Source organism: Ranitomeya imitator, chromosome 1, assembly GCF_032444005.1.
Source record: "Ranitomeya imitator isolate aRanImi1 chromosome 1, aRanImi1.pri, whole genome shotgun sequence".
Classification (NCBI taxonomy): domain Eukaryota; kingdom Metazoa; phylum Chordata; class Amphibia; order Anura; family Dendrobatidae; genus Ranitomeya; species Ranitomeya imitator.
Genome location: NC_091282.1, coordinates 673,085,840 through 673,109,690, shown reverse-complemented (window position 1 = coordinate 673,109,690; position 23,851 = coordinate 673,085,840).

Sequence of the window (23,851 nt, the reverse complement as noted above, 5' to 3'; positions counted from 1 at the left end):
TCTCAAAAGATGTCAGTCATTTGGGTGGTCTGTGATCGCTTTTCTAAAATGGTCCATCTGGTGCCCTTGGTTAAATTGCCTTCCTCCTCTGATTTGGTGCCTTTGTTCTTCCAGCATGTGGTTCGTTTGCATGGCATTCCTGAGAATATTGTTTCTGACAGAGGTTCCCAGTTTGTTTCAAGGTTTTGGCGAGCCTTTTGTGGTAGGATGGGCATTGACCTATCTTTTTCCTCGGCTTTCCATCCTCAGACTAATGGCCAGACCGAACGAACCAATCAGACCTTGGAAACATATCTGAGATGTTTTGTTTCTGCAGACCAGGATGATTGGGTGTCCTTTTTGCCGTTGGCTGAGTTCGCCCTTAATAATCGGGCCAGCTCGGCTACCTTGGTCTCTCCATTTTTCTGCAATTCTGGGTTCCATCCTCGTTTCTCTTCAGGACAGGTTGAGTCTTCGGACTGTCCTGGTGTGGATTCTGTGGTGGACAGGTTGCAGCAGATCTGGACTCAGGTAGTGGACAATTTGACCTTGTCCCAGGAGAAGGCTCAACTTTTCGCTAATCACAGACACCGTGTGGGTCCCCGACTTCGTGTTGGGGATCTGGTTTGGTTATCTTCTCGTCATATTCCTATGAAGGTTTCCTCTCCTAAATTTAAACCTCGTTTTATTGGTCCGTATAGGATTTCTGAGATTCTCAATCCTGTGTCTTTTCGTCTGACCCTCCCAGACTCCTTTTCCATACATAATGTATTCCATAGGTCGTTGTTGCGGAGATACGTGGCACCTATGGTTTCATCTGTTGAGCCTCCTGCCCCGGTTTTGGTGGAGGGGGAATTGGAGTATATTGTGGAGAAAATTTTGGATTCTCGTGTTTCTAGACGGAAACTCCAGTATCTGGTTAAATGGAAGGGTTATGCTCAGGAAGATAATTCCTGGGTTTTTGCCTCTGATGTCCATGCTCCAGATCTTGTTCGTGCCTTTCATGTGGCTCATCCTGGTCGGCCTGGGGGCTCTGGTGAGGGTTCGGTGACCCCTCCTCAAGGGGGGGTACTGTTATGAATTCTGTGGCTGAATTCACTCCTGTGGTCACAAGTGGTACTGCAGCTTCTGAGCTTCCTCCCTCAGGTGTTCTGGTGAGTTCGTTGGCTGCTTTGTTATTTAACTCCGCCTGATTCTGTCTTCCTTGCTCCTTGTCAATGTTCCAGTGTTGGATCTGAGCTTCTGGATCTTTCCTGTGGCCTGCTGCTCTGCTTAGATAAGTGCTTCTTTGCTTTTGTTGCTACTTTTTCTGTCCAGCTTGTCTATTTGTTTTGCTGGAAGCTCTGAGACGCAAAGGGTGTACCGCCGTGCCGTTAGTTCGGCACGGTGGGTCTTTTTGCCCCCTTTGCGTGGTTTTTTGCTTTAGGGTTTTTTGTAGGCTGCAAAGTTCTCTTTGCTATCCTCGCTCTATCTAGAATATCGGGCCTCACTTTGCTGAATCTATTTCATCCCTACGTTTGTCTTTTCATCTTGCTAACAGTCATTATATGTGGGGGGCTGCCTTTTCCTTTGGGGTATTTCTCTGAGGCAAGTCAGGCTTGTTTTTCTATCTTCAGGCTAGTCAGCTCCTCAGGCTGTGCCGAGTTGCATAGGTAGTGTCAGGCGCAATCCACAGCTGCCTTTAGTTGTGTTAGGATAGGTTCAGGTATTGTGGTCTACAGAGATTCCACGTCTCAGAGCTCGTTCTATTGTTTTTGGGTTATTGTCAGATCACTGTATGTGCTCTGATTGCTGGCACACTGTGTCACTGGATTGCCTACATAACAAATTTGTTCGTCTCACATCATTTCTAGAAAGACATACAACTATTAGATGTGTTCAAAACAATTCAATACAAATTCAATTTTATTAGAATTTTCTGTAATTCACACATAACACAAAATTTTAAGAATTTGCATTTTGCGTCATGAAAAAAAAGCGCCCACCACCTTTCTAGATATTGCACAAGATTCATCAGTCATAGAAAGATGAAATTACCTTAGATGCTTCTGTGCAAGCTTTCCCATAGTGCTTTGCAAGTACAGCTGCTACTCACAAAATTAGAATATCATCAAAAAGTTAATTTATTTCAGTTCTTCAATATAAAAAGTGAATCTCATATATAATATAGAGTCATTACAGAGTGATCTATTTCACGTGTTTATTTCTGTTAATGTTGATGATTATCGCTTACAGCCAATGAAAACCCAAAAGTCATTATCTCAGTAAATTAGAATAATTAACAAAAAACACCTGCAAAAGCTTCCTAAGCGTTTATAAAGGTCCCTTAGTCTGTTTCAGTAGGCTCCACAATCATGGGGAAGACTGCTGACTTAACAGATGTCTAGAAAGCAGTCATTGACACTCTCCACAAGGAGGGTAAGCCACAAAAGGTCATTGCTAAAGAAGCTGGCTGTTCACAGAGTGCTGTATTCAAGCATATTAATGGAAAGTTGAGTGGAAGGAAAAAGTGTGGTAGGAAAAGGTGCACAAGCAACCGGGAAAACCGCAGCCTTTAGGGTATGTGCAAATTTGGCTGCGGATCCACAGCAGATTGGCCGCTGTGGATTCGCAGCAGTTTTCCATCAGTTTTACCATGTAAAACTATGGAAAAGCAAATCCACTGTGCCCATGGTGCGGAAAATACCGCACAGAAACACTGTGTTGTATTTTCTACAGCATGTCAATTCTTTGTGCAGGTTCCACAGCGTTTTACACCTACTCCTCAATAGGAATCTGCAGGTGTAAAACCACACGTGACATCCGCACAAAAAACAGACAAAATCTGAGGTAAATCCACAGGTAAAAGGCAGTGCATTTTACCTGCGGATTTTTCAAAAACAGTGCGGAAAAGTCCGCACATGAACATGTGCACATAGCCTAAAAAGATTGTTAAGAGAACATCTTATGACATCTTCCGTGAGTATCTGGATAAATTCCTGATTGTTTACTTGGATGACATTTTGATCTTCTCAGATGATTGGGACTCTCATGTGAAGCAGGTCAGAATGGTTTTCCAGGTCCTGCGTGCTAATTCTTTGTTTGTGAAGGGATCAAAGTGTCTCTTCGGTGTGCAGAAAGTTTCATTTTTGGGGTTCATCTTTTCCCCTTCTACTATCGAGATGGATCCGGTTAAGGTCCAAGCCATCCAGGATTGGACTCAGCCGACATCTCTGAAAAGTCTGCAAAAATTCCTGGGCTTTGCTAATTTTTATCGTCGCTTCATCTGTAATTTTTCTAGCATTGCCAAACCATTGACCGATTTGACCAAGAAGGGTGCTGATTTGGTTAATTGGTCTTCTGCTGCTGTGGAAGCTTTTCAGGAGTTGAAGCATCGTTTTTGTTCTGCCCCTGTGTTGTGTCAACCAGATGTTTCTCTTCCGTTCCAGGTCGAGGTTGATGCTTCTGAGATTGGAGCAGGGGCGGTTTTGTCACAGAGAGGTTCTGGTTGCTCAGTGTTGAAACCATGTGCTTTCTTTTCCAGGAAGTTTTCGGCTGCTGAGCGTAATTATGATGTGGGCAACCGAGAGTTGCTGGCCATGAAGTGGGCAATCGAGGAATGGCGTCATTGGCTTGAAGGAGCTAGGCATCGCGTGGTGGTATTGACTGATCATAAGAACCTTACTTATCTCGAGTCTGCCAAGCGCTTGAATCCTAGACAGGCCCGTTGGTCGTTATTTTTTGCCCGCTTCGATTTTGTGATTTCGTACCTTCCGGGCTCTAAAAATGTGAAGGCGGATGCTCTGTCTAGGAGTTTTGTGCCCGACTCTCCGGGTTCATCTGAGCCGGCGAGTATCCTCAAGGAAGGAGTCATTGTGTCTGCCATCTCCCCTGATTTGCGGCGAGTGTTGCAAAAATTTCAGGCGAATAAACCGGATCGTTGTCCGGCGGAGAAACTGTTAGTCCCTGATAGGTGGACTAGTAAAGTTATCTCTGAACTTCATTGTTCGGTGCTGGCTGGTCATCCTGGAATCTTTGGTACCAGAGAGTTAGTGGCTAGATCCTTCTGGTGGCCATCTCTGTCACGGGATGTACGTACTTTTGTGCAGTCCTGTGGGATTTGTGCTAGGGCTAAGCCCTGCTGTTCACGTGCCAGTGGGTTGCTTTTGCCCTTGCCGGTCCCAAAGAGGCCTTGGACACATATTTCGATGGATTTCATTTCTGACCTTCCCGTTTCTCAAAAGATGTCAGTCATTTGGGTGGTCTGTGATCGCTTTTCTAAAATGGTCCATCTGGTGCCCTTGGTTAAATTGCCTTCCTCCTCTGATTTGGTGCCTTTGTTCTTCCAGCATGTGGTTTGTTTGCATGGCATTCCTGAGAATATTGTTTCTGACAGAGGTTCCCAGTTTGTTTCAAGGTTTTGGCGAGCCTTTTGTGGTAGGATGGGCATTGACCTATCTTTTTCCTCGGCTTTCCATCCTCAGACTAATGGCCAGACCGAACGAACCAATCAGACCTTGGAAACATATCTGAGATGTTTTGTTTCTGCAGACCAGGATGATTGGGTGTCCTTTTTGCCGTTGGCTGAGTTCGCCCTTAATAATCGGGCCAGCTCGGCTACCTTGGTCTCTCCATTTTTCTGCAATTCTGGGTTCCATCCTCGTTTCTCTTCAGGACAGGTTGAGTCTTCGGACTGTCCTGGTGTGGATTCTGTGGTGGACAGGTTGCAGCAGATCTGGACTCAGGTAGTGGACAATTTGACCTTGTCCCAGGAGAAGGCTCAACTTTTCGCTAATCACAGACGCCGTGTGGGTCCCCGACTTCGTGTTGGGGATCTGGTTTGGTTATCTTCTCGTCATATTCCTATGAAGGTTTCCTCTCCTAAATTTAAACCTCGTTTTATTGGTCCGTATAGGATTTCTGAGATTCTCAATCCTGTGTCTTTTCGTCTGACCCTCCCAGACTCCTTTTCCATACATAATGTATTCCATAGGTCGTTGTTGCGGAGATACGTGGCACCTATGGTTTCATCTGTTGAGCCTCCTGCCCCGGTTTTGGTGGAGGGGGAATTGGAGTATATTGTGGAGAAAATTTTGGATTCTCGTGTTTCTAGACGGAAACTCCAGTATCTGGTTAAATGGAAGGGTTATGCTCAGGAAGATAATTCCTGGGTTTTTGCCTCTGATGTCCATGCTCCAGATCTTGTTCGTGCCTTTCATGTGGCTCATCCTGGTCGGCCTGGGGGCTCTGGTGAGGGTTCGGTGACCCCTCCTCAAGGGGGGGTACTGTTATGAATTCTGTGGCTGAATTCACTCCTGTGGTCACAAGTGGTACTGCAGCTTCTGAGCTTCCTCCCTCAGGTGTTCTGGTGAGTTCGTTGGCTGCTTTGTTATTTAACTCCGCCTGATTCTGTCTTCCTTGCTCCTTGTCAATGTTCCAGTGTTGGATCTGAGCTTCTGGATCTTTCCTGTGGCCTGCTGCTCTGCTTAGATAAGTGCTTCTTTGCTTTTGTTGCTACTTTTTCTGTCCAGCTTGTCTATTTGTTTTGCTGGAAGCTCTGAGACGCAAAGGGTGTACCGCCGTGCCGTTAGTTCGGCACGGTGGGTCTTTTTGCCCCCTTTGCGTGGTTTTTTGCTTTAGGGTTTTTTGTAGGCTGCAAAGTTCTCTTTGCTATCCTCGCTCTATCTAGAATATCGGGCCTCACTTTGCTGAATCTATTTCATCCCTACGTTTGTCTTTTCATCTTGCTAACAGTCATTATATGTGGGGGGCTGCCTTTTCCTTTGGGGTATTTCTCTGAGGCAAGTCAGGCTTGTTTTTCTATCTTCAGGCTAGTCAGCTCCTCAGGCTGTGCCGAGTTGCATAGGTAGTGTCAGGCGCAATCCACAGCTGCCTTTAGTTGTGTTAGGATAGGTTCAGGTATTGTGGTCTACAGAGATTCCACGTCTCAGAGCTCGTTCTATTGTTTTTGGGTTATTGTCAGATCACTGTATGTGCTCTGATTGCTGGCACACTGTGTCACTGGATTGCCTACATAACAAATTTGTTCGTCTCACATCATTTCTAGAAAGACATACAACTATTAGATGTGTTCAAAACAATTCAATACAAATTCAATTTTATTAGAATTTTCTGTAATTCACACATAACACAAAATTTTAAGAATTTGCATTTTGCGTCATGAAAAAAAAGCGCCCACCACCTTTCTAGATATTGCACAAGATTCATCAGTCATAGAAAGATGAAATTACCTTAGATGCTTCTGTGCAAGCTTTCCCATAGTGCTTTGCAAGTACAGCTGCTACTCACAAAATTAGAATATCATCAAAAAGTTAATTTATTTCAGTTCTTCAATATAAAAAGTGAATCTCATATATAATATAGAGTCATTACAGAGTGATCTATTTCACGTGTTTATTTCTGTTAATGTTGATGATTATCGCTTACAGCCAATGAAAACCCAAAAGTCATTATCTCAGTAAATTAGAATAATTAACAAAAAACACCTGCAAAAGCTTCCTAAGCGTTTATAAAGGTCCCTTAGTCTGTTTCAGTAGGCTCCACAATCATGGGGAAGACTGCTGACTTGACAGATGTCTAGAAAGCAGTCATTGACACTCTCCACAAGGAGGGTAAGCCACAAAAGGTCATTGCTAAAGAAGCTGGCTGTTCACAGAGTGCTGTATTCAAGCATATTAATGGAAAGTTGAGTGGAAGGAAAAAGTGTGGTAGGAAAAGGTGCACAAGCAACCGGGAAAACCGCAGCCTTTAGGGTATGTGCAAATTTGGCTGCGGATCCACAGCAGATTGGCCGCTGTGGATTCGCAGCAGTTTTCCATCAGTTTTACCATGTAAAACTATGGAAAAGCAAATCCACTGTGCCCATGGTGCGGAAAATACCGCACAGAAACACTGTGTTGTATTTTCTACAGCATGTCAATTCTTTGTGCAGGTTCCACAGCGTTTTACACCTACTCCTCAATAGGAATCTGCAGGTGTAAAACCACAGGTGACATCCGCACAAAAAACAGACAAAATCTGAGGTAAATCCACAGGTAAAAGGCAGTGCATTTTACCTGCGGATTTTTCAAAAACAGTGCGGAAAAGTCCGCACATGAACATGTGCACATAGCCTAAAAAGATTGTTAAGAGAACATCTTATGACATCTTCCGTGAGTATCTGGATAAATTCCTGATTGTTTACTTGGATGACATTTTGATCTTCTCAGATGATTGGGACTCTCATGTGAAGCAGGTCAGAATGGTTTTCCAGGTCCTGCGTGCTAATTCTTTGTTTGTGAAGGGATCAAAGTGTCTCTTCGGTGTGCAGAAAGTTTCATTTTTGGGGTTCATCTTTTCCCCTTCTACTATCGAGATGGATCCGGTTAAGGTCCAAGCCATCCAGGATTGGACTCAGCCGACATCTCTGAAAAGTCTGCAAAAATTCCTGGGCTTTGCTAATTTTTATCGTCGCTTCATCTGTAATTTTTCTAGCATTGCCAAACCATTGACCGATTTGACCAAGAAGGGTGCTGATTTGGTTAATTGGTCTTCTGCTGCTGTGGAAGCTTTTCAGGAGTTGAAGCATCGTTTTTGTTCTGCCCCTGTGTTGTGTCAACCAGATGTTTCTCTTCCGTTCCAGGTCGAGGTTGATGCTTCTGAGATTGGAGCAGGGGCGGTTTTGTCACAGAGAGGTTCTGGTTGCTCAGTGTTGAAACCATGTGCTTTCTTTTCCAGGAAGTTTTCGGCTGCTGAGCGTAATTATGATGTGGGCAACCGAGAGTTGCTGGCCATGAAGTGGGCAATCGAGGAATGGCGTCATTGGCTTGAAGGAGCTAGGCATCGCGTGGTGGTATTGACTGATCATAAGAACCTTACTTATCTCGAGTCTGCCAAGCGCTTGAATCCTAGACAGGCCCGTTGGTCGTTATTTTTTGCCCGCTTCGATTTTGTGATTTCGTACCTTCCGGGCTCTAAAAATGTGAAGGCGGATGCTCTGTCTAGGAGTTTTGTGCCCGACTCTCCGGGTTCATCTGAGCCGGCGAGTATCCTCAAGGAAGGAGTCATTGTGTCTGCCATCTCCCCTGATTTGCGGCGAGTGTTGCAAAAATTTCAGGCGAATAAACCGGATCGTTGTCCGGCGGAGAAACTGTTAGTCCCTGATAGGTGGACTAGTAAAGTTATCTCTGAACTTCATTGTTCGGTGCTGGCTGGTCATCCTGGAATCTTTGGTACCAGAGAGTTAGTGGCTAGATCCTTCTGGTGGCCATCTCTGTCACGGGATGTACGTACTTTTGTGCAGTCCTGTGGGATTTGTGCTAGGGCTAAGCCCTGCTGTTCACGTGCCAGTGGGTTGCTTTTGCCCTTGCCGGTCCCAAAGAGGCCTTGGACACATATTTCGATGGATTTCATTTCTGACCTTCCCGTTTCTCAAAAGATGTCAGTCATTTGGGTGGTCTGTGATCGCTTTTCTAAAATGGTCCATCTGGTGCCCTTGGTTAAATTGCCTTCCTCCTCTGATTTGGTGCCTTTGTTCTTCCAGCATGTGGTTTGTTTGCATGGCATTCCTGAGAATATTGTTTCTGACAGAGGTTCCCAGTTTGTTTCAAGGTTTTGGCGAGCCTTTTGTGGTAGGATGGGCATTGACCTATCTTTTTCCTCGGCTTTCCATCCTCAGACTAATGGCCAGACCGAACGAACCAATCAGACCTTGGAAACATATCTGAGATGTTTTGTTTCTGCAGACCAGGATGATTGGGTGTTCTTTTTTGCCGTTGGCTGAGTTCGTCCTTAATAATCGGGCCAGCTCGGCTACCTTGGTCTCTCCATTTTTCTGCAATTCTGGGTTCCATCCTCGTTTCTCTTCAGGACAGGTTGAGTCTTCGGACTGTCCTGGTGTGGATTCTGTGGTGGACAGGTTGCAGCAGATCTGGACTCAGGTAGTGGACAATTTGACCTTGTCCCAGGAGAAGGCTCAACTTTTCGCTAATCACAGACGCCGTGTGGGTCCCCGACTTCGTGTTGGGGATCTGGTTTGGTTATCTTCTCGTCATATTCCTATGAAGGTTTCCTCTCCTAAATTTAAACCTCGTTTTATTGGTCCGTATAGGATTTCTGAGATTCTCAATCCTGTGTCTTTTCGTCTGACCCTCCCAGACTCCTTTTCCATACATAATGTATTCCATAGGTCGTTGTTGCGGAGATACGTGGCACCTATGGTTTCATCTGTTGAGCCTCCTGCCCCGGTTTTGGTGGAGGGGGAATTGGAGTATATTGTGGAGAAAATTTTGGATTCTCGTGTTTCTAGACGGAAACTCCAGTATCTGGTTAAATGGAAGGGTTATGCTCAGGAAGATAATTCCTGGGTTTTTGCCTCTGATGTCCATGCTCCAGATCTTGTTCGTGCCTTTCATGTGGCTCATCCTGGTCGGCCTGGGGGCTCTGGTGAGGGTTCGGTGACCCCTCCTCAAGGGGGGGTACTGTTATGAATTCTGTGGCTGAATTCACTCCTGTGGTCACAAGTGGTACTGCAGCTTCTGAGCTTCCTCCCTCAGGTGTTCTGGTGAGTTCGTTGGCTGCTTTGTTATTTAACTCCGCCTGATTCTGTCTTCCTTGCTCCTTGTCAATGTTCCAGTGTTGGATCTGAGCTTCTGGATCTTTCCTGTGGCCTGCTGCTCTGCTTAGATAAGTGCTTCTTTGCTTTTGTTGCTACTTTTTCTGTCCAGCTTGTCTATTTGTTTTGCTGGAAGCTCTGAGACGCAAAGGGTGTACCGCCGTGCCGTTAGTTCGGCACGGTGGGTCTTTTTGCCCCCTTTGCGTGGTTTTTTGCTTTAGGGTTTTTTGTAGGCTGCAAAGTTCTCTTTGCTATCCTCGCTCTATCTAGAATATCGGGCCTCACTTTGCTGAATCTATTTCATCCCTACGTTTGTCTTTTCATCTTGCTAACAGTCATTATATGTGGGGGGCTGCCTTTTCCTTTGGGGTATTTCTCTGAGGCAAGTCAGGCTTGTTTTTCTATCTTCAGGCTAGTCAGCTCCTCAGGCTGTGCCGAGTTGCATAGGTAGTGTCAGGCGCAATCCACAGCTGCCTTTAGTTGTGTTAGGATAGGTTCAGGTATTGTGGTCTACAGAGATTCCACGTCTCAGAGCTCGTTCTATTGTTTTTGGGTTATTGTCAGATCACTGTATGTGCTCTGATTGCTGGCACACTGTGTCACTGGATTGCCTACATAACAAATTTGTTCGTCTCACATCATTTCTAGAAAGACATACAACTATTAGATGTGTTCAAAACAATTCAATACAAATTCAATTTTATTAGAATTTTCTGTAATTCACACATAACACAAAATTTTAAGAATTTGCATTTTGCGTCATGAAAAAAAAGCGCCCACCACCTTTCTAGATATTGCACAAGATTCATCAGTCATAGAAAGATGAAATTACCTTAGATGCTTCTGTGCAAGCTTTCCCATAGTGCTTTGCAAGTACAGCTGCTACTCACAAAATTAGAATATCATCAAAAAGTTAATTTATTTCAGTTCTTCAATATAAAAAGTGAATCTCATATATAATATAGAGTCATTACAGAGTGATCTATTTCACGTGTTTATTTCTGTTAATGTTGATGATTATCGCTTACAGCCAATGAAAACCCAAAAGTCATTATCTCAGTAAATTAGAATAATTAACAAAAAACACCTGCAAAAGCTTCCTAAGCGTTTATAAAGGTCCCTTAGTCTGTTTCAGTAGGCTCCACAATCATGGGGAAGACTGCTGACTTGACAGATGTCTAGAAAGCAGTCATTGACACTCTCCACAAGGAGGGTAAGCCACAAAAGGTCATTGCTAAAGAAGCTGGCTGTTCACAGAGTGCTGTATTCAAGCATATTAATGGAAAGTTGAGTGGAAGGAAAAAGTGTGGTAGGAAAAGGTGCACAAGCAACCGGGAAAACCGCAGCCTTTAGGGTATGTGCAAATTTGGCTGCGGATCCACAGCAGATTGGCCGCTGTGGATTCGCAGCAGTTTTCCATCAGTTTTACCATGTAAAACTATGGAAAAGCAAATCCACTGTGCCCATGGTGCGGAAAATACCGCACAGAAACACTGTGTTGTATTTTCTACAGCATGTCAATTCTTTGTGCAGGTTCCACAGCGTTTTACACCTACTCCTCAATAGGAATCTGCAGGTGTAAAACCACAGGTGACATCCGCACAAAAAACAGACAAAATCTGAGGTAAATCCACAGGTAAAAGGCAGTGCATTTTACCTGCGGATTTTTCAAAAACAGTGCGGAAAAGTCCGCACATGAACATGTGCACATAGCCTAAAAAGATTGTTAAGAGAACATCTTATGACATCTTCCGTGAGTATCTGGATAAATTCCTGATTGTTTACTTGGATGACATTTTGATCTTCTCAGATGATTGGGACTCTCATGTGAAGCAGGTCAGAATGGTTTTCCAGGTCCTGCGTGCTAATTCTTTGTTTGTGAAGGGATCAAAGTGTCTCTTCGGTGTGCAGAAAGTTTCATTTTTGGGGTTCATCTTTTCCCCTTCTACTATCGAGATGGATCCGGTTAAGGTCCAAGCCATCCAGGATTGGACTCAGCCGACATCTCTGAAAAGTCTGCAAAAATTCCTGGGCTTTGCTAATTTTTATCGTCGCTTCATCTGTAATTTTTCTAGCATTGCCAAACCATTGACCGATTTGACCAAGAAGGGTGCTGATTTGGTTAATTGGTCTTCTGCTGCTGTGGAAGCTTTTCAGGAGTTGAAGCATCGTTTTTGTTCTGCCCCTGTGTTGTGTCAACCAGATGTTTCTCTTCCGTTCCAGGTCGAGGTTGATGCTTCTGAGATTGGAGCAGGGGCGGTTTTGTCACAGAGAGGTTCTGGTTGCTCAGTGTTGAAACCATGTGCTTTCTTTTCCAGGAAGTTTTCGGCTGCTGAGCGTAATTATGATGTGGGCAACCGAGAGTTGCTGGCCATGAAGTGGGCAATCGAGGAATGGCGTCATTGGCTTGAAGGAGCTAGGCATCGCGTGGTGGTATTGACTGATCATAAGAACCTTACTTATCTCGAGTCTGCCAAGCGCTTGAATCCTAGACAGGCCCGTTGGTCGTTATTTTTTGCCCGCTTCGATTTTGTGATTTCGTACCTTCCGGGCTCTAAAAATGTGAAGGCGGATGCTCTGTCTAGGAGTTTTGTGCCCGACTCTCCGGGTTCATCTGAGCCGGCGAGTATCCTCAAGGAAGGAGTCATTGTGTCTGCCATCTCCCCTGATTTGCGGCGAGTGTTGCAAAAATTTCAGGCGAATAAACCGGATCGTTGTCCGGCGGAGAAACTGTTAGTCCCTGATAGGTGGACTAGTAAAGTTATCTCTGAACTTCATTGTTCGGTGCTGGCTGGTCATCCTGGAATCTTTGGTACCAGAGAGTTAGTGGCTAGATCCTTCTGGTGGCCATCTCTGTCACGGGATGTACGTACTTTTGTGCAGTCCTGTGGGATTTGTGCTAGGGCTAAGCCCTGCTGTTCACGTGCCAGTGGGTTGCTTTTGCCCTTGCCGGTCCCAAAGAGGCCTTGGACACATATTTCGATGGATTTCATTTCTGACCTTCCCGTTTCTCAAAAGATGTCAGTCATTTGGGTGGTCTGTGATCGCTTTTCTAAAATGGTCCATCTGGTGCCCTTGGTTAAATTGCCTTCCTCCTCTGATTTGGTGCCTTTGTTCTTCCAGCATGTGGTTCGTTTGCATGGCATTCCTGAGAATATTGTTTCTGACAGAGGTTCCCAGTTTGTTTCAAGGTTTTGGCGAGCCTTTTGTGGTAGGATGGGCATTGACCTATCTTTTTCCTCGGCTTTCCATCCTCAGACTAATGGCCAGACCGAACGAACCAATCAGACCTTGGAAACATATCTGAGATGTTTTGTTTCTGCAGACCAGGATGATTGGGTGTCCTTTTTGCCGTTGGCTGAGTTCGCCCTTAATAATCGGGCCAGCTCGGCTACCTTGGTCTCTCCATTTTTCTGCAATTCTGGGTTCCATCCTCGTTTCTCTTCAGGACAGGTTGAGTCTTCGGACTGTCCTGGTGTGGATTCTGTGGTGGACAGGTTGCAGCAGATCTGGACTCAGGTAGTGGACAATTTGACCTTGTCCCAGGAGAAGGCTCAACTTTTTGCTAATCACAGACGCCGTGTGGGTCCCCGACTTCGTGTTGGGGATCTGGTTTGGTTATCTTCTCGTCATATTCCTATGAAGGTTTCCTCTCCTAAATTTAAACCTCGTTTTATTGGTCCGTATAGGATTTCTGAGATTCTCAATCCTGTGTCTTTTCGTCTGACCCTCCCAGACTCCTTTTCCATACATAATGTATTCCATAGGTCGTTGTTGCGGAGATACGTGGCACCTATGGTTTCATCTGTTGAGCCTCCTGCCCCGGTTTTGGTGGAGGGGGAATTGGAGTATATTGTGGAGAAAATTTTGGATTCTCGTGTTTCTAGACGGAAACTCCAGTATCTGGTTAAATGGAAGGGTTATGCTCAGGAAGATAATTCCTGGGTTTTTGCCTCTGATGTCCATGCTCCAGATCTTGTTCGTGCCTTTCATGTGGCTCATCCTGGTCGGCCTGGGGGCTCTGGTGAGGGTTCGGTGACCCCTCCTCAAGGGGGGGTACTGTTATGAATTCTGTGGCTGAATTCACTCCTGTGGTCACAAGTGGTACTGCAGCTTCTGAGCTTCCTCCCTCAGGTGTTCTGGTGAGTTCGTTGGCTGCTTTGTTATTTAACTCCGCCTGATTCTGTCTTCCTTGCTCCTTGTCAATGTTCCAGTGTTGGATCTGAGCTTCTGGATCTTTCCTGTGGCCTGCTGCTCTGCTTAGATAAGTGCTTCTTTGCTTTTGTTGCTACTTTTTCTGTCCAGCTTGTCTATTTGTTTTGCTGGAAGCTCTGAGACGCAAAGGGTGTACCGCCGTGCCGTTAGTTCGGCACGGTGGGTCTTTTTGCCCCCTTTGCGTGGTTTTTTGCTTTAGGGTTTTTTGTAGGCTGCAAAGTTCTCTTTGCTATCCTCGCTCTATCTAGAATATCGGGCCTCACTTTGCTGAATCTATTTCATCCCTACGTTTGTCTTTTCATCTTGCTAACAGTCATTATATGTGGGGGGCTGCCTTTTCCTTTGGGGTATTTCTCTGAGGCAAGTCAGGCTTGTTTTTCTATCTTCAGGCTAGTCAGCTCCTCAGGCTGTGCCGAGTTGCATAGGTAGTGTCAGGCGCAATCCACAGCTGCCTTTAGTTGTGTTAGGATAGGTTCAGGTATTGTGGTCTACAGAGATTCCACGTCTCAGAGCTCGTTCTATTGTTTTTGGGTTATTGTCAGATCACTGTATGTGCTCTGATTGCTGGCACACTGTGTCACTGGATTGCCTACATAACAAATTTGTTCGTCTCACATCATTTCTAGAAAGACATACAACTATTAGATGTGTTCAAAACAATTCAATACAAATTCAATTTTATTAGAATTTTCTGTAATTCACACATAACACAAAATTTTAAGAATTTGCATTTTGCGTCATGAAAAAAAAGCGCCCACCACCTTTCTAGATATTGCACAAGATTCATCAGTCATAGAAAGATGAAATTACCTTAGATGCTTCTGTGCAAGCTTTCCCATAGTGCTTTGCAAGTACAGCTGCTACTCACAAAATTAGAATATCATCAAAAAGTTAATTTATTTCAGTTCTTCAATATAAAAAGTGAATCTCATATATAATATAGAGTCATTACAGAGTGATCTATTTCACGTGTTTATTTCTGTTAATGTTGATGATTATCGCTTACAGCCAATGAAAACCCAAAAGTCATTATCTCAGTAAATTAGAATAATTAACAAAAAACACCTGCAAAAGCTTCCTAAGCGTTTATAAAGGTCCCTTAGTCTGTTTCAGTAGGCTCCACAATCATGGGGAAGACTGCTGACTTGACAGATGTCTAGAAAGCAGTCATTGACACTCTCCACAAGGAGGGTAAGCCACAAAAGGTCATTGCTAAAGAAGCTGGCTGTTCACAGAGTGCTGTATTCAAGCATATTAATGGAAAGTTGAGTGGAAGGAAAAAGTGTGGTAGGAAAAGGTGCACAAGCAACCGGGAAAACCGCAGCCTTTAGGGTATGTGCAAATTTGGCTGCGGATCCACAGCAGATTGGCCGCTGTGGATTCGCAGCAGTTTTCCATCAGTTTTACCATGTAAAACTATGGAAAAGCAAATCCACTGTGCCCATGGTGCGGAAAATACCGCACAGAAACACTGTGTTGTATTTTCTACAGCATGTCAATTCTTTGTGCAGGTTCCACAGCGTTTTACACCTACTCCTCAATAGGAATCTGCAGGTGTAAAACCACAGGTGACATCCGCACAAAAAACAGACAAAATCTGAGGTAAATCCACAGGTAAAAGGCAGTGCATTTTACCTGCGGATTTTTCAAAAACAGTGCGGAAAAGTCCGCACATGAACATGTGCACATAGCCTAAAAAGATTGTTAAGAGAACATCTTATGACATCTTCCGTGAGTATCTGGATAAATTCCTGATTGTTTACTTGGATGACATTTTGATCTTCTCAGATGATTGGGACTCTCATGTGAAGCAGGTCAGAATGGTTTTCCAGGTCCTGCGTGCTAATTCTTTGTTTGTGAAGGGATCAAAGTGTCTCTTCGGTGTGCAGAAAGTTTCATTTTTGGGGTTCATCTTTTCCCCTTCTACTATCGAGATGGATCCGGTTAAGGTCCAAGCCATCCAGGATTGGACTCAGCCGACATCTCTGAAAAGTCTGCAAAAATTCCTGGGCTTTGCTAATTTTTATCGTCGCTTCATCTGTAATTTTTCTAGCATTGCCAAACCATTGACCGATTTGACCAAGAAGGGTGCTGATTTGGTTAATTGGTCTTCTGCTGCTGTGGAAGCTTTTCAGGAGTTGAAGCATCGTTTTTGTTCTGCCCCTGTGTTGTGTCAACCAGATGTTTCTCTTCCGTTCCAGGTCGAGGTTGATGCTTCTGAGATTGGAGCAGGGGCGGTTTTGTCACAGAGAGGTTCTGGTTGCTCAGTGTTGAAACCATGTGCTTTCTTTTCCAGGAAGTTTTCGGCTGCTGAGCGTAATTATGATGTGGGCAACCGAGAGTTGCTGGCCATGAAGTGGGCAATCGAGGAATGGCGTCATTGGCTTGAAGGAGCTAGGCATCGCGTGGTGGTATTGACTGATCATAAGAACCTTACTTATCTCGAGTCTGCCAAGCGCTTGAATCCTAGACAGGCCCGTTGGTCGTTATTTTTTGCCCGCTTCGATTTTGTGATTTCGTACCTTCCGGGCTCTAAAAATGTGAAGGCGGATGCTCTGTCTAGGAGTTTTGTGCCCGACTCTCCGGGTTCATCTGAGCCGGCGAGTATCCTCAAGGAAGGAGTCATTGTGTCTGCCATCTCCCCTGATTTGCGGCGAGTGTTGCAAAAATTTCAGGCGAATAAACCGGATCGTTGTCCGGCGGAGAAACTGTTAGTCCCTGATAGGTGGACTAGTAAAGTTATCTCTGAACTTCATTGTTCGGTGCTGGCTGGTCATCCTGGAATCTTTGGTACCAGAGAGTTAGTGGCTAGATCCTTCTGGTGGCCATCTCTGTCACGGGATGTACGTACTTTTGTGCAGTCCTGTGGGATTTGTGCTAGGGCTAAGCCCTGCTGTTCACGTGCCAGTGGGTTGCTTTTGCCCTTGCCGGTCCCAAAGAGGCCTTGGACACATATTTCGATGGATTTCATTTCTGACCTTCCCATTTCTCAAAAGATGTCAGTCATTTGGGTGGTCTGTGATCGCTTTTCTAAAATGGTCCATCTGGTGCCCTTGGTTAAATTGCCTTCCTCCTCTGATTTGGTGCCTTTGTTCTTCCAGCATGTGGTTCGTTTGCATGGCATTCCTGAGAATATTGTTTCTGACAGAGGTTCCCAGTTTGTTTCAAGGTTTTGGCGAGCCTTTTGTGGTAGGATGGGCATTGACCTATCTTTTTCCTCGGCTTTCCATCCTCAGACTAATGGCCAGACCGAACGAACCAATCAGACCTTGGAAACATATCTGAGATGTTTTGTTTCTGCAGACCAGGATGATTGGGTGTCCTTTTTGCCGTTGGCTGAGTTCGCCCTTAATAATCGGGCCAGCTCGGCTACCTTGGTCTCTCCATTTTTCTGCAATTCTGGGTTCCATCCTCGTTTCTCTTCAGGACAGGTTGAGTCTTCGGACTGTCCTGGTGTGGATTCTGTGGTGGACAGGTTGCAGCAGATCTGGACTCAGGTAGTGGACAATTTGACCTTGTCCCAGGAGAAGGCTCAACTTTTCGCTAATCACAGACGCCGTGTGGGTCCCCGACTTCGTGTTGGGGATCTGGTTTGGTTATCTTCTCGTCATATTCCTATGAAGGTTTCCTCTCCTAAATTTAAACCTCGTTTTATTGGTCCGTATAGGATTTCTGAGATTCTCAATCCTGTGTCTTTTCGTCTGACCCTCCCAGACTCCTTTTCCATACATAATGTATTCCATAGGTCGTTGTTGCGGAGATACGTGGCACCTATGGTTTCATCTGTTGAGCCTCCTGCCCCGGTTTTGGTGGAGGGGGAATTGGAGTATATTGTGGAGAAAATTTTGGATTCTCGTGTTTCTAGACGGAAACTCCAGTATCTGGTTAAATGGAAGGGTTATGCTCAGGAAGATAATTCCTGGGTTTTTGCCTCTGATGTCCATGCTCCAGATCTTGTTCGTGCCTTTCATGTGGCTCATCCTGGTCGGCCTGGGGGCTCTGGTGAGGGTTCGGTGACCCCTCCTCAAGGGGGGGTACTGTTATGAATTCTGTGGCTGAATTCACTCCTGTGGTCACAAGTGGTACTGCAGCTTCTGAGCTTCCTCCCTCAGGTGTTCTGGTGAGTTCGTTGGCTGCTTTGTTATTTAACTCCGCCTGATTCTGTCTTCCTTGCTCCTTGTCAATGTTCCAGTGTTGGATCTGAGCTTCTGGATCTTTCCTGTGGCCTGCTGCTCTGCTTAGATAAGTGCTTCTTTGCTTTTGTTGCTACTTTTTCTGTCCAGCTTGTCTATTTGTTTTGCTGGAAGCTCTGAGACGCAAAGGGTGTACCGCCGTGCCGTTAGTTCGGCACGGTGGGTCTTTTTGCCCCCTTTGCGTGGTTTTTTGCTTTAGGGTTTTTTGTAGGCTGCAAAGTTCTCTTTGCTATCCTCGCTCTATCTAGAATATCGGGCCTCACTTTGCTGAATCTATTTCATCCCTACGTTTGTCTTTTCATCTTGCTAACAGTCATTATATGTGGGGGGCTGCCTTTTCCTTTGGGGTATTTCTCTGAGGCAAGTCAGGCTTGTTTTTCTATCTTCAGGCTAGTCAACTCCTCAGGCTGTGCCGAGTTGCATAGGTAGTGTCAGGCGCAATCCACAGCTGCCTTTAGTTGTGTTAGGATAGGTTCAGGTATTGTGGTCTACAGAGATTCCACGTCTCAGAGCTCGTTCTATTGTTTTTGGGTTATTGTCAGATCACTGTATGTGCTCTGATTGCTGGCACACTGTGTCACTGGATTGCCTACATAACAAATTTGTTCGTCTCACATCATTTCTAGAAAGACATACAACTATTAGATGTGTTCAAAACAATTCAATACAAATTCAATTTTATTAGAATTTTCTGTAATTCACACATAACACAAAATTTTAAGAATTTGCATTTTGCGTCATGAAAAAAAAGCGCCCACCACCTTTCTAGATATTGCACAAGATTCATCAGTCATAGAAAGATGAAATTACCTTAGATGCTTCTGTGCAAGCTTTCCCATAGTGCTTTGCAAGTACAGCTGCTACTCACAAAATTAGAATATCATCAAAAAGTTAATTTATTTCAGTTCTTCAATATAAAAAGTGAATCTCATATATAATATAGAGTCATTACAGAGTGATCTATTTCACGTGTTTATTTCTGTTAATGTTGATGATTATCGCTTACAGCCAATGAAAACCCAAAAGTCATTATCTCAGTAAATTAGAATAATTAACAAAAAACACCTGCAAAAGCTTCCTAAGCGTTTATAAAGGTCCCTTAGTCTGTTTCAGTAGGCTCCACAATCATGGGGAAGACTGCTGACTTGACAGATGTCTAGAAAGCAGTCATTGACACTCTCCACAAGGAGGGTAAGCCACAAAAGGTCATTGCTAAAGAAGCTGGCTGTTCACAGAGTGCTGTATTCAAGCATATTAATGGAAAGTTGAGTGGAAGGAAAAAGTGTGGTAGGAAAAGGTGCACAAGCAACCGGGAAAACCGCAGCCTTTAGGGTATGTGCAAATTTGGCTGCGGATCCACAGCAGATTGGCCGCTGTGGATTCGCAGCAGTTTTCCATCAGTTTTACCATGTAAAACTATGGAAAAGCAAATCCACTGTGCCCATGGTGCGGAAAATACCGCACAGAAACACTGTGTTGTATTTTCTACAGCATGTCAATTCTTTGTGCAGGTTCCACAGCGTTTTACACCTACTCCTCAATAGGAATCTGCAGGTGTAAAACCACAGGTGACATCCGCACAAAAAACAGACAAAATCTGAGGTAAATCCACAGGTAAAAGGCAGTGCATTTTACCTGCGGATTTTTCAAAAACAGTGCGGAAAAGTCCGCACATGAACATGTGCACATAGCCTAAAAAGATTGTTAAGAGAACATCTTATGACATCTTCCGTGAGTATCTGGATAAATTCCTGATTGTTTACTTGGATGACATTTTGATCTTCTCAGATGATTGGGACTCTCATGTGAAGCAGGTCAGAATGGTTTTCCAGGTCCTGCGTGCTAATTCTTTGTTTGTGAAGGGATCAAAGTGTCTCTTCGGTGTGCAGAAAGTTTCATTTTTGGGGTTCATCTTTTCCCCTTCTACTATCGAGATGGATCCGGTTAAGGTCCAAGCCATCCAGGATTGGACTCAGCCGACATCTCTGAAAAGTCTGCAAAAATTCCTGGGCTTTGCTAATTTTTATCGTCGCTTCATCTGTAATTTTTCTAGCATTGCCAAACCATTGACCGATTTGACCAAGAAGGGTGCTGATTTGGTTAATTGGTCTTCTGCTGCTGTGGAAGCTTTTCAGGAGTTGAAGCATCGTTTTTGTTCTGCCCCTGTGTTGTGTCAACCAGATGTTTCTCTTCCGTTCCAGGTCGAGGTTGATGCTTCTGAGATTGGAGCAGGGGCGGTTTTGTCACAGAGAGGTTCTGGTTGCTCAGTGTTGAAACCATGTGCTTTCTTTTCCAGGAAGTTTTCGGCTGCTGAGCGTAATTATGATGTGGGCAACCGAGAGTTGCTGGCCATGAAGTGGGCAATCGAGGAATGGCGTCATTGGCTTGAAGGAGCTAGGCATCGCGTGGTGGTATTGACTGATCATAAGAACCTTACTTATCTCGAGTCTGCCAAGCGCTTGAATCCTAGACAGGCCCGTTGGTCGTTATTTTTTGCCCGCTTCGATTTTGTGATTTCGTACCTTCCGGGCTCTAAAAATGTGAAGGCGGATGCTCTGTCTAGGAGTTTTGTGCCCGACTCTCCGGGTTCATCTGAGCCGGCGAGTATCCTCAAGGAAGGAGTCATTGTGTCTGCCATCTCCCCTGATTTGCGGCGAGTGTTGCAAAAATTTCAGGCGAATAAACCGGATCGTTGTCCGGCGGAGAAACTGTTAGTCCCTGATAGGTGGACTAGTAAAGTTATCTCTGAACTTCATTGTTCGGTGCTGGCTGGTCATCCTGGAATCTTTGGTACCAGAGAGTTAGTGGCTAGATCCTTCTGGTGGCCATCTCTGTCACGGGATGTACGTACTTTTGTGCAGTCCTGTGGGATTTGTGCTAGGGCTAAGCCCTGCTGTTCACGTGCCAGTGGGTTGCTTTTGCCCTTGCCGGTCCCAAAGAGGCCTTGGACACATATTTCGATGGATTTCATTTCTGACCTTCCCGTTTCTCAAAAGATGTCAGTCATTTGGGTGGTCTGTGATCGCTTTTCTAAAATGGTCCATCTGGTGCCCTTGGTTAAATTGCCTTCCTCCTCTGATTTGGTGCCTTTGTTCTTCCAGCATGTGGTTCGTTTGCATGGCATTCCTGAGAATATTGTTTCTGACAGAGGTTCCCAGTTTGTTTCAAGGTTTTGGCGAGCCTTTTGTGGTAGGATGGGCATTGACCTATCTTTTTCCTCGGCTTTCCATCCTCAGACTAATGGCCAGACCGAACGAACCAATCAGACCTTGGAAACATATCTGAGATGTTTTGTTTCTGCAGACCAGGATGATTGGGTGTCCTTTTTGCCGTTGGCTGAGTTCGCCCTTAATAATCGGGCCAGCTCGGCTACCTTGGTCTCTCCATTTTTCTGCAATTCTGGGTTCCATCCTCGTTTCTCTTCAGGACAGGTTGAGTCTTCGGACTGTCCTGGTGTGGATTCTGTGGTGGACAGGTTGCAGCAGATCTGGACTCAGGTAGTGGACAATTTGACCTTGTCCCAGGAGAAGGCTCAACTTTTCGCTAATCACAGACGCCGTGTGGGTCCCCGACTTCGTGTTGGGGATCTGGTTTGGTTATCTTCTCATCATATTCCTATGAAGGTTTCCTCTCCTAAATTTAAACCTCGTTTTATTGGTCCGTATAGGATTTCTGAGATTCTCAATCCTGTGTCTTTTCGTCTGACCCTCCCAGACTCCTTTTCCATACATAATGTATTCCATAGGTCGTTGTTGCGGAGATACGTGGCACCTATGGTTTCATCTGTTGAGCCTCCTGCCCCGGTTTTGGTGGAGGGGGAATTGGAGTATATTGTGGAGAAAATTTTGGATTCTCGTGTTTCTAGACGGAAACTCCAGTATCTGGTTAAATGGAAGGGTTATGCTCAGGAAGATAATTCCTGGGTTTTTGCCTCTGATGTCCATGCTCCAGATCTTGTTCGTGCCTTTCATGTGGCTCATCCTGGTCGGCCTGGGGGCTCTGGTGAGGGTTCGGTGACCCCTCCTCAAGGGGGGGTACTGTTATGAATTCTGTGGCTGAATTCACTCCTGTGGTCACAAGTGGTACTGCAGCTTCTGAGCTTCCTCCCTCAGGTGTTCTGGTGAGTTCGTTGGCTGCTTTGTTATTTAACTCCGCCTGATTCTGTCTTCCTTGCTCCTTGTCAATGTTCCAGTGTTGGATCTGAGCTTCTGGATCTTTCCTGTGGCCTGCTGCTCTGCTTAGATAAGTGCTTCTTTGCTTTTGTTGCTACTTTTTCTGTCCAGCTTGTCTATTTGTTTTGCTGGAAGCTCTGAGACGCAAAGGGTGTACCGCCGTGCCGTTAGTTCGGCACGGTGGGTCTTTTTGCCCCCTTTGCGTGGTTTTTTGCTTTAGGGTTTTTTGTAGGCTGCAAAGTTCTCTTTGCTATCCTCGCTCTATCTAGAATATCGGGCCTCACTTTGCTGAATCTATTTCATCCCTACGTTTGTCTTTTCATCTTGCTAACAGTCATTATATGTGGGGGGCTGCCTTTTCCTTTGGGGTATTTCTCTGAGGCAAGTCAGGCTTGTTTTTCTATCTTCAGGCTAGTCAACTCCTCAGGCTGTGCCGAGTTGCATAGGTAGTGTCAGGCGCAATCCACAGCTGCCTTTAGTTGTGTTAGGATAGGTTCAGGTATTGTGGTCTACAGAGATTCCACGTCTCAGAGCTCGTTCTATTGTTTTTGGGTTATTGTCAGATCACTGTATGTGCTCTGATTGCTGGCACACTGTGTCACTGGATTGCCTACATAACAAATTTGTTCGTCTCACATCATTTCTAGAAAGACATACAACTATTAGATGTGTTCAAAACAATTCAATACAAATTCAATTTTATTAGAATTTTCTGTAATTCACACATAACACAAAATTTTAAGAATTTGCATTTTGCGTCATGAAAAAAAAGCGCCCACCACCTTTCTAGATATTGCACAAGATTCATCAGTCATAGAAAGATGAAATTACCTTAGATGCTTCTGTGCAAGCTTTCCCATAGTGCTTTGCAAGTACAGCTGCTACTCACAAAATTAGAATATCATCAAAAAGTTAATTTATTTCAGTTCTTCAATATAAAAAGTGAATCTCATATATAATATAGAGTCATTACAGAGTGATCTATTTCACGTGTTTATTTCTGTTAATGTTGATGATTATCGCTTACAGCCAATGAAAACCCAAAAGTCATTATCTCAGTAAATTAGAATAATTAACAAAAAACACCTGCAAAAGCTTCCTAAGCGTTTATAAAGGTCCCTTAGTCTGTTTCAGTAGGCTCCACAATCATGGGGAAGACTGCTGACTTGACAGATGTCTAGAAAGCAGTCATTGACACTCTCCACAAGGAGGGTAAGCCACAAAAGGTCATTGCTAAAGAAGCTGGCTGTTCACAGAGTGCTGTATTCAAGCATATTAATGGAAAGTTGAGTGGAAGGAAAAAGTGTGGTAGGAAAAGGTGCACAAGCAACCGGGAAAACCGCAGCCTTTAGGGTATGTGCAAATTTGGCTGCGGATCCACAGCAGATTGGCCGCTGTGGATTCGCAGCAGTTTTCCATCAGTTTTACCATGTAAAACTATGGAAAAGCAAATCCACTGTGCCCATGGTGCGGAAAATACCGCACAGAAACACTGTGTTGTATTTTCTACAGCATGTCAATTCTTTGTGCAGGTTCCACAGCGTTTTACACCTACTCCTCAATAGGAATCTGCAGGTGTAAAACCACAGGTGACATCCGCACAAAAAACAGACAAAATCTGAGGTAAATCCACAGGTAAAAGGCAGTGCATTTTACCTGCGGATTTTTCAAAAACAGTGCGGAAAAGTCCGCACATGAAC